This window comes from Arachis stenosperma, chromosome 8 (genome assembly GCF_014773155.1).
Source record: "Arachis stenosperma cultivar V10309 chromosome 8, arast.V10309.gnm1.PFL2, whole genome shotgun sequence".
Lineage (NCBI taxonomy): Eukaryota > Viridiplantae > Streptophyta > Magnoliopsida > Fabales > Fabaceae > Arachis > Arachis stenosperma.
Window position 1 is genome coordinate 12,839,318 of NC_080384.1, and position 14,123 is coordinate 12,853,440.

The window sequence follows — 14,123 nt, forward strand, 5'->3', positions numbered from 1 at the left end:
CGAATGCACAAGGGAGGAGGAGGACAAAAATCCTAGTGAGGAAGACCTCCTGGGACGTCCCTCAAGCAAGAAGGAGTTTCCTATTAAGGATCCAAAGGAATCAGAGGCTCATATAGAGACTATAGAGATTCCATTAAATCTCCTTCTGCCATTCATGAGCTCTGAAGACTATTCTTCCTCTGAAAAGGATGAAGATGTGACTGGAGAGCAAGTTGCTCAATATTTAGGAGCTATCATGAAGCTGAATGCCAAGTTGTTTGGTAATGAGACGTGGGAAAGTGAACCTCCCTTGCTCATTAATGAACTAGATACCTGGATTCAGCAAACTTTACCTCAAAAGAAACAAGATCCTGGCAAGTTTTTGATACCTTGTACCATAGGCACCATGACCTTTGCAAAAGCTCTGTGAGATCTGGGGTCAGGGATAAATCTTATGCCACTCTCTGTAATGGAGAAGCTGGGGATCATTGAGGTACAACCTGCCTTTTTCTCATTACAATTGGCAGACAAGTCATTGAGACAAGCTTATGGATTAGTAGAGGACGTGCTAGTAAAGGTTGAAGGCCTTTACATCCCTGCTGATTTCATAATCTTAGACACTAGGAAGGAAGAGGATGAATGCATCATCCTTGGAAGACCTTTCCTAGCCACAGCAGGAGCTGTGATAGATGTCAACAGAGGTGAATTAGTCCTTCAATTGAATGGGGACTACCTTGTGTTTAAGGCACATGGCCATCCCTCTGTGACAAAAGAGAGTAAGCATGAAGAGCTTCTCTCAGTTCAGAGTCAAGAAGATCCCCCACAGTCAAACTCTAAGTTTGGTGTTGTGAGGCCACAACCAAACTCTAAGTTTGGTGTTAAGATCCCATATCCAAACTCTAAGTTTGGTATTGGGACTATACAACATTGACCTGATCACCTTGTGGCTCCATGAGAGCCACTGTCAAGCTATTGACATTAAAGAAGCGCTTGTTGGGAGGCAACCCAATTTTATTTATCTAATTTTTATTTTATTGTTATTTTGTGTTTTATTAGGTACATGATCATGATGAGTCACAAAAAAATCATAAAATTAAAAACAGAATCAAAAACAGCAGAAGAAAAAAATCACACCCTGGAGGACGCACAGACTGGCGTTCAACGCCAGTACGATGCATCTGGCCGGCGTTCAACGCCAGAACAGAGCACCATTCTGGCGCTGAACGCCATAAACAAGCAACATCCTGGCGTTGAACGCCAGGAATGTGCATAGAGAAGAAAAGCTGGCGCTGAACGCCAGTAACAGGCATGAAACTGGCGTTCAACGCCAGAAACATGCTTTACATGGGCGTTGAACGCCCAGAAGGCGCACCATACGGCGTTTAAACGCCAGAATGGTGTGCAAAGGCAATTTACATGCCTATTAGGTGCAGGGATGGAATTCCTTAACACCTCAGGACCTGTGGACCCCACAGGATCACCTCAGGATCTGTGGACCCCACAGGATCCCCACCTACCATATTCCCACCTTACCTCCTGATGAGCGGATAATTTATACGCTTTTTGGCATTGTTTTTAGGTAGTTTTTAGTAAGTTCAAGCTACTTTTAGGGATGTTTTCCTTAGTTTTTATGTTAAATTCACATTTCTAGACTTTACTATGAGTTTGTGTGTTTTTCTGTGATTTCAGGTAAATTCTGACTGAAATTGAGGGATTTGAGCAAAACTCTGAAAAAGGCTGACAAAAGGACTGCTGATGCTGTTGGATTCTGACCTCCCTGCACTCGAAATGGATTTTCTGGAGCTACAGAACTCCAATTGGCGCGCTCTCAACGGCGTTGGAAAGTAGACATTCAGGGATTTCCAGCAATATATAATAGTCCATACTTTCTTCCAAGAATGACGACGTAACTTGGCGTTGAACGCCAAGTACATGCTGCTGTCTGGAGTTAAACGCCAGAAAAACGTCATGATCCGGAGTTGAACGCCCAAAACACGTCATAACTCGAAGTTCAACTCCAAGAGAAGCCTCAGCTCGTGGATAGATCAAGCTCAGCCCAAGCACACACCAAGTGGGCCCCGAAAGTGGATTTATGCATCAATTACTTACTCATGTAAACCCTAGTAGCTAGTCTAGTATATATAGGACATTTATCTATTGTATTAGACATCTTTTGACAGTTTAATCTCTTTGAATATTCGGTCACTTGATCATGGAGAGGGCTGGCCATTCGGCCATGCCTGAACCTCTTTTACTTATGTATTTTCAACGGTGGAGTTTCTGCACACCATAGATTAAGGGTGTGGAGCTCTGCTGTACCTCAAGTATTAATGAAATTCTATTTTCTTTTATTCAATTCTCTTTTATTCTTATTCCAAGATATTCATTCGTACCCAAGAACATGATGAATGTGATGAGTTAGATAACCCTCATTATTATTCTCACTTATGAACGCGCGTGATTGACAACCACTTCCGTTCTACATGCAATCGAGCTTGAACGTGTGTCTCTTAGATTCCCCAACAGAATCTTCGTGGTATAAGCTAGATAGATGGCGGCATTTATGAGGATCCGGAAAGTCTCACCTTGTCTGTGGTATTCCGAGTAGGATCCTGGGAATCCGGAAAGTCTAACCTTGTCTGTGGTATTCCGAGTAGGATTCCGGTAATGAATGACTGTGACGTGCTTCAAACTTGCAAGTACTGGGCGTTAGTGACAGACGCAAAAGAATCAAGGGATTCTATTCCAGTAGGCGCGGGAACCAACCAGTGATTAGCCGTACTGTGACAGAGTGCGTGAGCATTAGTTTTCACTGCGAGGATGGGATGTAGCCATTAACCATGGGTGATGCCTCCAGACGATTAGCCGTGCGAGTGACAGCCGCATAGGATCATTTTCCCGAGAGGATTGAAGTAGCCACCGCTGATGGTGAACCCTAAACAAAGCTTGCCATGGAAAGGAGTAAGAAGGATTGAGTAGAAGCAGTAGGAGAGCAGGCGTCCTTGAGCCATACAGCATCTCCATCCACTTATCTGAAATTCTCACCAATGAATCGGCATAAGTATTCTATCCCTTTTATTATTTTCTTATTATTAATTTCCGAAATCTTAAACAGTTTTAATCTGCCTAACTGAGATTTGCAAGGTGACCATAGCTTGCTTCATACCAACAATCTCTGTGGGATCGACCCTTACTCACGTAAGGTTTATTACTTGGACGACCCAGTACACTTGCTGGTAGTTGAACGGAGTTGTGAATTTAACCAAGAGACACAATAGTTTTTGTGTACATACCAAAGAGCCAATATTGATGATCACAATTTCGTCCACCAAGTTTTTGGCGCCGTTGCCGGGGATTGTTCGAGTATGGACAACTGACGGTTCATCTTGTTGCTCAGATTAGGTAATTTTCTTTTCAAAAATATTTTTCAAAATTTTTCTTTTATTTTTCATTTTTCTAAACTATATTTTTGAAAAAAATTAATAAAAATTCAAAAAAAATTTCATAAAATCATAAAAATAAAAAATATTTTGTGTTTCTTGTTTGAGTCTTGAGTCAATTTTTAAGTTTGGTGTCAATTGCATGCTTTAAAAATTTTTCTTGCATTTTTTCGAAAATCCCATGTATTCATAGTGTTCTTCATGATCTTCAAGTTGTTCTTGATAAGTCCTCTTGTTTGATCTTGATGTTTTCTTGTTTTGTGTTGTTTGTTGTTTTTCATATGCATTTTTCGTTTGTTAGAGTCCATGCATTAAAGATCTCTAAGTTTGGTGTCTTGCATGTTTTCTTTGCATTAAAAATTTTTTAAAATTATGTTCTTGATGTTCATCATGATCTTCAAAGTGTTCTTGGTGTTCATCTTGACATTCATAGCATTCTTGCATGCATTCATTGTTTTGATCTAAAAATTTCATGCATTGAGTATTTTTGTTGTTTTTCTCTTTCATAATTAAAAATTCAAAAAAATCAAAAAAATATCTTTTCCTTATTTTCCTCCAAATTTTCGAAATTTTGGGTTGACTTGGTCAAAAATTTTTAAAATTAGTTGTTTCTTACAAGTCAAGTCAAAATTTCAATTTTAAAAATCTTATCTTTGTAAAATTTTTTTTTCAAAAATCATATCTTTTTCATTTTCTTTATAAATTTCGAAATTTTTAAAAAATCTTTTTCAAAATATTTTCAAAATCTTTTTCTTATCTTTATATCAAATTTTCGAAAATTAGCTAACAATTAATGTGATTGGTTCAAAAATTTGAAGTTTGTTACTTTCTTGTTAAGAAAGGTTCAATCTTTAAAGTTCTAGAATATTATCTTGTAGTTTCTTGTTAGTTAAGTCTTTTTAAAAAATTAAATCTTTTTCAAAATATCTTTTTCTTAAAACTTTTATTTTATCTTTATCTTATCTTTTTCAAAAAAATTTTATCTTTTTCAAAGTTTGATTTCAAATCTTTTTATCTAACTTCCTATCTTCTTATCTTTTTCAAAATTTGATTTCAAATCTTTTTCAATCAACTAACTAACTTGTTGTTTGTTTCTTATCTTTTTCAAAACCACCTAACCACTTTTCCCTCTCTAATTTTCGAAAATTCTCCCTCTCTTTTTCAAAAATTCTTTTTGTTTTAAATTTTAATTTTAATTATATTTTGTCTTTGATTTTCGAAAATCACTAACCTCTTTTTCAAAAATTATTTTCGAAATCTTCCTTCTCTTTTCTTCTTCTATTTAATTATTTAATTACTAACACTTCTCTCCACCTCTCTTCATCCAAAATCCGAACCCTCTCCCTCATTCTTCTACCCCCTTTCTTTTTCTACTAACATAAAGAAATCTCTATACTGTGACATAGAGGATTCCTCTTCTTTTCTTGTTTTCTTCTCTTTCATATGAGCAGGAACAGGGATAAAGGCACTCTTGATTGAAATTGATCCAGAACCTGAAAGGACTCTGAAGAGAAAATTAAGAGAAGCTAAATTACAACAATCCAGAAGCAACCTCTCAGAAATTTTCGAACAAGAGAAGGAGATGGCAGCCGAAAATAATAATAATAATGCAAGGAGAATGCTTGGTGACTTCACAAAGCCAACGTCCAAGTTTGATGGAAGAAGCATCTCCATTCCTGCCATTGGAGCCAATAACTTTGAGCTTAAGCCTCAACTAGTTGCTTTAATGCAACAAAACTGCAAGTTTTATGGACTTCCATCTGAAGATCCTTATCAGTTTTTAACTGAATTCTTGCAGATCTGTGAGACTGTAAAGACGAATAGAGTTGATCCTGAAGCCTACAAACTCATGCTTTTCCCTTTTGCTGTAAGAGACAGAGCTAGAATATGGTTGGATTCACAACCCAAGGATAGCCTGGACTCATGGGATAAGCTGGTCACTGCCTTCTTGGATAAATTCTTTCCTCCTCAAAAGCTGAGCAAGCTGAGAGTGGATGTTCAAACCTTCAAACAAAAAGATGGTGAATCCCTCTATGAAGCTTGGGAAAGATACAAGCAGTTGACTAAAAGATGTCCATCTGACATGTTTTCAGAATGGACCCTATTAGATATATTCTATTATGGTCTCTCTGAATTTTCGAAAATGTCATTGGACCATTCTGCAGGTGGATCTATTCACCTGAAGAAAACGCCTGAAGAGGCTCAAGAACTCATTGAACTGGTTGCAAACAACCAGTTCATGTATACCTCTGAGAGGAATTCCGTGAATAATGGGGTACCTCAGAAAAAAGGAGTTCTTGAAATTGATGCTCTGAATGCCATATTGGCTCAGAACAAAATTTTGACTCAACAGGTCAACATAATCTCTCAAAATCTGAATGGGTTGCAACATGCATCCAACAGTACTAGAGAGGCAGCTTCTGAAGAAGCTTATGATCCTGAGAACCCTGCCATGGCAGAGGTTAATTACATGGGTGAACCTTATGGAAACACCTATAACTCATCATGGAGAAATCATCCAAATTTCTCATGGAAGGATCAACAAAAGCCTCAACAAGGCTTTAACAATGGTGGACGTAATAGGCTAGGCAATAGCAAGCCATATCTATCATCTTCTCAGCAACAGACAGAAAATTCTGAACAAAATAATTCTAATTTAGCCAATATAGTCTCTGATCTGTCAAAGGCCACTTTCAGTTTCATGAATGAAACCAGATCCTCCATTAGAAATTTGGAAGCACAAGTGGGCCAGCTGAGTAAGAAAGTTATTGAAACTCCTCCCAATAGTCTCCCAAGTAATACAGAAGAAAATCCAAAAGGAGAGTGCAAGGCCATTGACATAGTCAATATGGCCGAATGCACAAGGGAGGAGGAGGACGAAAATTCTAGTGAGGAAGACCTCCTGGGACGTTCCTCAAGCAAGAAGGAGTTTCCTATTAAGGATCCTGAGGAATCTGAGGCTCATCTAGAGACCATAGAGATTCTTTTAAATCTCCTTCTGCCATTCATGAGCTCTGAAGAATATTCATCCTCTGAAGAGAATGAAGATGTGACTGGAGAGCAAGTTGCTCAATACTTAGGAGCTATCATGAAGCTGAATGCCAAGCTGTTTGGTAATGAGACTTGGGAAAGTGAACCTCCCTTGCTCATTAGTGAACTAGATACTTGGATTCAGAGAACTCTACCTCAAAAGAAACAAGATCCTGGCAAGTTCTTAATACCTTGCACCATTGGCACCATGAGCTTTGAAAAAGCTCTATGTGATCTTGGGTCAGGGATAAATCTAATGCCACTCTCTGTAATGGAGAAGCTGGGGATCATTGAGGTACAACCTGCCTTGTTCTCATTACAATTGGCAGATAAGTCCATAAGACAAGCTTATGGAATAGTGGAGGACGTGCTAGTAAGTGTTGAAAGCCTTTACATCCCTACTGATTTCATAATCCTAGATACTAGGAAGGAAGATGATGAATGCATCATCCTAGGAAGACCTTTCCTAGCCACAGCAGGAGCTGTGATAGATGTCAATAGAGGTGAGTTAGTCCTTCAATTGAATGGGGACTACCTTGTGTTTCAGGCACATGGCCATCCCTCTGTGACAAAAGAGAGTAAGCATGAAGAGCTTCTCTCAGTTCAGAGTCAAGAAGAGCCCACACAGTCAAACTCTAAGTTTGGTGTTGTGAGGCCACAACCAAACTCTAAGTTTGGTGTTCAAACCCCATATCCAAACTCTAAGTTTGGTGTTGGGACTACACACTAAATTGACCTGATCACCATGTGGCTCCATGAGAGCCACTGTCAAGCTATTGACATTAAAGAAGCGCTTGTTGGGAGGCAACCCAATTTTATTTATCTAATTTTATTTATTTGTTTCTTTGTTATTTTTGTGTTTTATTAGGTACATGATCATGAGGAGTCACGAAAAAAAATCAAAAAAATTAAAAACAGAGTCAAAAACAGAAGAAAAAAATTTTCACCCTGGAGGTAGCGCAGACTGGCGTTCAACGCCAGTAAGGTGCATCTGGCCGGCGTTCAACGCCAGAACAGAGCACCATTCTGGCGCTGAACGCCCAAAACAAGCAACAACCTGGCGTTAAACGCCAGGATGGTGCACAGAGAGGACAAACTGGCGCTGAACGCCAGGAACAAGCATGAAACTGGCGTTCAACGCCAGAAACATGCATTACATGGGCGTTGAATGCCCAGAACATGCACCAATGGGCGTTTAAACGCCAGAATGATGCATGAAGGCAATTTACATGCCTATATGGTGAAGGAATGGTATTTGTTTTCACCTCAGGATCTGTGGACCCCACAGGATCCTCACCTCAGGATCTGTGGCCCCCACAGGATCCCCACCTACCATATTCCCACCTTACCTTTTAATCCTAATCACACTCTCCTAATCCAAATCTCATTTCACTCTTCCCCATATCACACTTCCCAAAACCTTCACAATCACCTCAAGTCCTCTTCCCAATTACCCATTCACCATCACATCAACCTCCCCTTCCCCATAAACCTCACCTACCCTCATAAAATTCAAATTCAATTTCCCACCCATTCCCACCCAAAATGGCCGAACTCCCACCCTCCCTCTCACTATAAATAACCTTCCATTCTTCTACATTTTCACACAACACAAACCCCTTCTTCTCCCATATAGCCGAACCTACTTCTCTCCCTCTCTACCATATTCTCTTCTTCTTCTTCTACTTTTCTTTTCTTTCTTGCTCGAGGACGAGCAAAAATTTTAAGTTTGGTGTGGTAAAAGCTTAAGCTTTTTGTTTTTCCATTACCAATGGCACCTAAGGCCGGAGTATCCTCTAGAAAAGGGAAAGGGAAGGCAAAAGCTTCCACCTCCGAGTCATGGGAGATGGAAAGATTCATCTCCAAGAGCCATCAAGACCACTTCTATGATGTTGTGGCAAAGAAGAAGGCGATCCCCGAGGTCCCTTTCAAGCTCAAAAAGAATGAGTATCCGGAAATCCGACATGAAATCCAAAGAAGAGGTTGGGAAGTCATAACCAACCCCATGCAACAAGTTGGAATATTGATGGTTCAAGAGTTCTATGCTAATGCATGGATCACTAGGAACCATGATCAAAGTATGAACCCGAATCCAAAGAACTATCTCACAATGGTTCGGGGGAAATACTTAGATTTCAGTCCGGAAAATGTGAGGTTGGCGTTTCACTTACCCATGATGCAAGGTGATGAACGCCCCTACACAAGAAGGGTCAACTTTAATCAAAGGTTGGACCAAGTCCTAATGGACATTTGTGTGGAAGGCGCCCAATGGAGAATAGACTCCAAAGGCAAGCCAGTCCAACTAAGAAGACTGGACCTCAAGCCTGTAGCTAGAGGATGGTTGGAGTTCATCCAAAGATCCATCATCCCTACAAGCAACCGATCTGAAGTTACTGTGGATCGGGCCATCATGATTCATAGCATCATGATTGGAGAGGAAGTAGAAGTTCATGAAGTCATCTCCAATGAACTCTACAAAATAGCCGACAAGCCTTCACACATGGCACGGCTAGCCTTCCCCCACCTTATATGCCATCTATGTTACTCAGCTGGAGTCATCATAGATGGAGATGTCTCCATTGAAGAAGACAAGCCCATCACCAAGAAAAGGATGGAGCAAACAAGAGAAGTTCCTCACGGCCCTCAAGAAGAACATGAGGAAGTTCATCATCAACAAATGCCTCAAGGAATGCACTTTCCTCCCAACAACTATTGGGAGCAACTCAACACCTCTTTAGAAGATTTGAGCCATAATGTTGAACAACTAAGGGTGGAACATCATGAACACTCCATCATTCTCCAAGAAATAAGAGAAGATCAAAGAGCAATGAGGGAGGAGCAACAAAGGCAAGGAAGGGACATAGAAGAGCTTAAGAACATCATTGGTCCTTCAAGAAGAAGACGCCACTAAAGGTGGATTCATTCCTTGTTCTTTATTTCTTTCTGTTTTCGATTTTTAATTATTGTGTTTATCTATGTTTTGTGTCTTTATTTCATGATCATTAGTATGTAACCATGCCTTAAAGCTATGAATAAATTCCATTAATCCTTCACCTCTCTTAAATGAAAAATGTTTTAATTCAAAAGAACAAGAAGTACATAAATTTCGAAAATAGCTATTGAATTTAGTTTAATTATATTGATGTGGTGACAATACTTTTTGTTTTCTGAATGAATGCTTGAACAGTGCATATGTCTTTTGATATTGTTGTTTATGAGTGTTAAAATTGTTGGCTCTTGAAAGAATGATGAACAAAGAGAAATGTTATTGATGATCTGAAAAATCATGAAATTGATTCTTGAAGCAAGAAAAAGCAAAAAAAAAAAGAAAAAAAAAGAAGGAGCAGTAGAAAAAGCCAATAGCCCTTAAAACCAAAAGGCAAGGGTAAAAAGGATCCAAGGCTTTGAGCATCAATGGATAGGAGGGCCTAAGGAAATTAAATCCAGGCCTAAGCGGCTAAATCAAGCTGTCCCTAACCATGTGCTTGTGTCATGAAGGTCCAAGTGAAAAGCTTGAGACTGAGTGGTTAAAGTCGTGATCCAAGGCAAAAGAGTGTGCTTAAGAGCTCTGGACACCACTAACTGGGGACTCTAGCAAAGCTGAGTCACAATCTGAAAAGGTTCACCCAGCTATGTGTCTGTGGCATTTATGTATCCGGTGGTAATACTGGAAAACAAAGTGCTTAGGGCCACGGCCAAGACTCATAAGTAGCTGTGTTCAAGAATCAACATGCTTAACTAAGAAAGTCAATAACACTATCCCAAATTCTAAGTTCCCCAGAGACGCCAATCCCTCTAAACTACAAAGGAAAAAGTGAGATGCCAAAACTGTTCAGAAGCAAAAAGCTACAAGTCCCGCTCATTTAATTATAATTAATATTCATGATATTTCTGAATTTATAGTATATTCTCTTCTTTTTATCCTATTTGATTTTCAGTTGCTTGGGGACAAGCAACAATTTAAGTTTGGTGTTGTGATGAGCGGATAATTTATACGCTTTTGGCATTGTTTTAGGTAGTTTTAGTAAGTTCAAGCTACTTTTAGGGATGTTTTCCTTAGTTTTTATGTTAAATTCACATTTCTGGACTTTACTATGAGTTTGTGTGTTTTTCTGTGATTTCAGGTAAATTCTGACTGAAATTGAGGGATTTGAGCAAAACTCTGAAAAAGGCTGACAAAAGGACTGCTGATGCTGTTGGATTCTGACCTCCCTGCACTCGAAATGGATTTTCTGGAGCTACAGAACTCCAATTGGCGCGCTCTCAACGGCGTTGGAAAGTAGACATCCAGGGCTTTCCAGCAATACAGTCCATACTTTATTTGAAGAATGACGACGTAACTTGGCATTGAACGCCAAGTACATGCTGCTGTCTGGAGTTAAACGCCAGAAAAACGTCATGATCCGGAGTTGAACGCCCAAAACACGTCATAACTCGAAGTTCAACTCCAAGAGAAGCCTCAGCTCGTGGATAGATCAAGCTCAGCCCAAGCACACACCAAGTGGGCCCCGGAAGTGGATTTATGCATCAATTACTTACTCATGTAAACCCTAGTAGCTAGTCTAGTATATATAGGACATTTATCTATTGTATTAGACATCTTTTGACAGTTTAATCTCTTTGAATATTCGGTCACTTGATCATGGAGAGGGCTGGCCATTCGGCCATGCCTGAACCTCTTTTACTTATGTATTTTCAACGGTGGAGTTTCTGCACACCATAGATTAAGGGTGTGGAGCTCTGCTGTACCTCAAGTATTAATGAAATTCTATTTTCTTTTATTCAATTCTCTTTTATTCTTATTCCAAGATATTCATTCGTACCCAAGAACATGATGAATGTGATGAGTTAGATAACCCTCATTATTATTCTCACTTATGAACGCGCGTGATTGACAACCACTTCCGTTCTACATGCAATCGAGCTTGAACGTGTGTCTCTTAGATTCCCCAACAGAATCTTCGTGGTATAAGCTAGATAGATGGCGGCATTTATGAGGATCCGGAAAGTCTCACCTTGTCTGTGGTATTCCGAGTAGGATCCTGGGAATCCGGAAAGTCTAACCTTGTCTGTGGTATTCCGAGTAGGATTCCGGTAATGAATGACTGTGACGTGCTTCAAACTTGCAAGTACTGGGCGTTAGTGACAGACGCAAAAGAATCAAGGGATTCTATTCCAGTAGGCGCGGGAACTAACCAGTGATTAGCCGTACTGTGACAGAGTGCGTGAGCATTAGTTTTCACTGCGAGGATGGGATGTAGCCATCAACCATGGGTGATGCCTCCAGACGATTAGCCGTGCGAGTGACAGCCGCATAAGATCATTTTCCCGAGAGGATTGAAAGTAGCCACCGCTGATGGTGAACCCCTAAACAAAGCTTGCCATGGAAATGAGTAAGAAGGATTGAGTAGAAGCAGTAGGAGAGCAGGCGTCCTTGAGCCATACAGCATCTCCATCCACTTATCTGAAATTCTCACCAATGAATCGGCATAAGTATTCTATCCCTTTTATTATTTTCTTATTATTAATTTCCGAAATCTTAAACAATTTTAATCTGCCTAACTGAGATTTGCAAGGTGACCATAGCTTGCTTCATACCAACAATCTCTGTGGGATCGACCCTTACTCACGTAAGGTTTATTACTTGGACGACCCAGTACACTTGCTGGTTAGTTGAACGGAGTTGTGAATTTAACCAAGAGACACAATAGTTTTTGTGTACATACCAAAGAGCCAATATTGATGATCACAATTTCGTCCACCACCTCCTAATCCTAGTTTTTGTGATTACTCTTCCCGATGTCACACTTCCCAACAACTTTCACCAATCACCTCAATTCCTCTTCCCAATCAACCTATTCACCACTCACATCCATCCACTCTTCCCCATAAACCCCACCTACCTTCAAAAATTCAAAAACATTTTCCCACCCATTCCCACCCTAAAGGGCCGAATACACACTACCCCTCTCCCTATAAATACCCTTCCATTCTACTTCATTTTCACACAACACAACCCCCTCTTCTCCCACTTGGCCGAACCTACATCTTTCCCTCTCTACCATATTCTCTTCTTCTTCTTCTTCTTTTCTTCTTTCTTCTTTTGGTCGAGGACGAGCAAGATTTTAAGTTTGGTGTGGTAAAAGCATAAGCTTTTTTGTTTTTCCATTACCATCAATGGCACCTAAGGCCGGAGAATCCTCTAGAAAAGAAAAAGGGAAGACAAAAGCTTCCACCTCTGAGTCATGGGAGATGGAAAGATTCATCTCCAAGAGCCATCAAGACCACTTCTATGATGTTGTGGCAAAGAAGAAGGTGATCCCTGAGGTCCCTTTCAAGCTCAAGAAAAATGAGTATCCGGAGATCCGACATGAAATCCAAAGAAGAGGTTGGGAAGTCTTAACCAACCCCATGCAACAAGTCGGAATTTTAATGGTTCAAGAGTTCTATGCCAATGCATGGATCACTAGGAACCATGATCAAAGTATGAACCCGAGTCCAAAGAATGATCTCACAATGGTTCGGGGGAAATACTTAGATTTTAGTCCGGAAAATGTGAGGTTGGCGTTTCACTTGCCCATGATGCAAGGAGATGAACGCCCCTACACTAGAAGGGTCAACTTTAATCAAAGGTTGGATCAAGTTCTTATGGACATATGTGTGGAAGGAGCTCAATGGAAGAGAGACTCCAAAGGCAAGCCAGTCCAACTAAGAAGACTGGACCTCAAGCCTGTGGCTAGAGGATGGTTGGAGTTCATTCAACGCTCCATCATTCCTACTAGCAACCGATCTGAAGTTACTGTGGATCGGGCCATCATGATTCATAGCATCATGATTGGAGAGGAAGTAGAAGTTCATAAGGTCATCTCCAATGAAATCTACAAAATAGCCGACAAGCCCTCACCCATGGCAAGGCTAGCTTTTCCTCACCTTATTTGCCATCTGTGTTACTCAGCTGGAGTCATCATAGAAGGAGACATCCTCATTGAAGAGGATAAGCCCATCACCAAGAAGAGGATGGAGCAAGAAAGAGAAACTCTTCACGGTTCTCAAGAGATGCATGAGAAAGCTCATCATCAAGAAATCCCTGAGATGCCTCAAGGGATGCACTTTCCTCCCAACAACTATTGGGAGCAACTCAACACCTCCTTAGAAGATTTGAGCCACAATATGGAACAATTAAGGGTGGAACATCATGAGCACTCCATCATTCTCCAAGAAATAAGAGAAGATCAAAGAGCAATGAGGGAGGAGCAACAAAGGCAAGGAAGGGACATAGAAGAGCTTAAGAACATCATTGGTCCTTCAAGAAGAAGACGCCACTAAAGGTGGATTCATTCCTTGTTCTTTATTTCTTTCTGTTTTCGGTTTTTAATGTTGTGTTTATCTATGTTTTGTGTCTTTATTTCATGATCAGTAGTATGTAGTAACTATGTCTTAAAGCTATGAATAAATTCCATTAATCCTTCACCTCTCTTAAAAAAAAATGTTTTAATTCAAAAGAACAAGAAGTACATGAATTTCGAATTTATCCTTGAATTTAGTTTAATTATATTGATGTGGTGACAATACTTTTGTTTTCTGAATGAATGCTTGAACAGTGCATATGTCTTTTGATCTTGTTGTTTATGAATGTTAAAATTGTTGGCTCTTGAAAGAATGATGAACAAAGAG

At 39.9% G+C, this 14,123-nt stretch overlaps 1 non-coding gene across 1 annotated transcript; it reads right to left on the reverse strand.

Moving 5' to 3' along the window:
* Positions 1-5,400: 5,400 nt before the first annotated feature.
* On the reverse strand, positions 5,401-5,504 carry LOC130947050 (small nucleolar RNA R71). The gene has a single exon (XR_009072463.1). It is a non-coding gene; the product is annotated as a small nucleolar RNA R71 (small nucleolar RNA).
* Between the last annotated feature and the right edge of the window lie 8,619 nt (positions 5,505-14,123).